A 1,071-nucleotide genomic window follows, 5' to 3' on the forward strand; every position below is an offset into this window, starting at 1 on the left:
AAAAAAAAAAAAAAAAAAGATACACACATGCATACACATACACACACACATACACACACATGCATACACATACATGCATACACACATGCATGCCCACCCATGCATACACATACATATACACATGCATACACACACAAGAATGCACACACACACACACCACCTATAATATTATCCACTCACCCAGGGATGGGAACTTAGGTTGTTTCCATCCGTTACTCTTGGGAATCACAGGTGTACAAATATCTGTTTGAGTTCCTGTTTTTAGTTTTTGCATTTATTTATGGATTTATTTTTGGTGTATATATCCAGAGGTAAAATGGTTTGATTACACATGTAATTTTTTTGAGGAGCCCTGATACAAATTTCCATACACTCTGAGCCATTTTCCATCTCATCAGCAATGCATAGTATTAGCGTTTTGCCTAAGCTCTGCCCCACAGTTACCTGGCAACTGCCAGGTATGCCTGACTCACTATAAAAGGGTCTGTTCGCCCCCTCTGCTCTCTCTTGCTTTTGCCTTCTTTCTCCTACTCTGTCTTCTCACTCCTTCCCCCCTCTCTCCCCATTCCCTTCCTCCCCTCTCTCTCCACGTGCTCATGGCTGGCCTCTACTTCTCTCTCTCTCTCTGTCTCTCTCTCTCTGTCTCTCTCCCTCCCTCCCTCCCTCCCTCCCTCCCTCCCTTTCTCTGTCTCTACTATCCTCTCCCCTCCCCTCCCCATGCCCTGAATAAACTCTATTCTATACTATACCATCGTGTGGCTAGTCCCTGGGGGAGGGAGGGGGCAGGGATGCCTCAGCATGGGCCTGTGGAGACACCCCCTTCCCTCATACCTGATTACACTCCACCAAAACATATTCTGTCTCTGTATCTTTTTATAAACACAACACATAGGGTTCTAATTTCTCCATATCCCTTGGTCTATATCTTAATATATTTGAGTGTCTGCATCTGCCAAGATGCTCTTGTTACACATTTAAGATCAGCACATTTCTTTGGAATGCCAATTTCCTCTCCATAAGAAAACCAAACAAGGGGCTGGAGAGATGGCTCAGCGATTAAGAGCACTGACT

This window comes from Mus caroli, chromosome 14, assembly GCF_900094665.2.
Source record: "Mus caroli chromosome 14, CAROLI_EIJ_v1.1, whole genome shotgun sequence".
NCBI classification, from domain to species: Eukaryota; Metazoa; Chordata; class Mammalia; order Rodentia; family Muridae; genus Mus; species Mus caroli.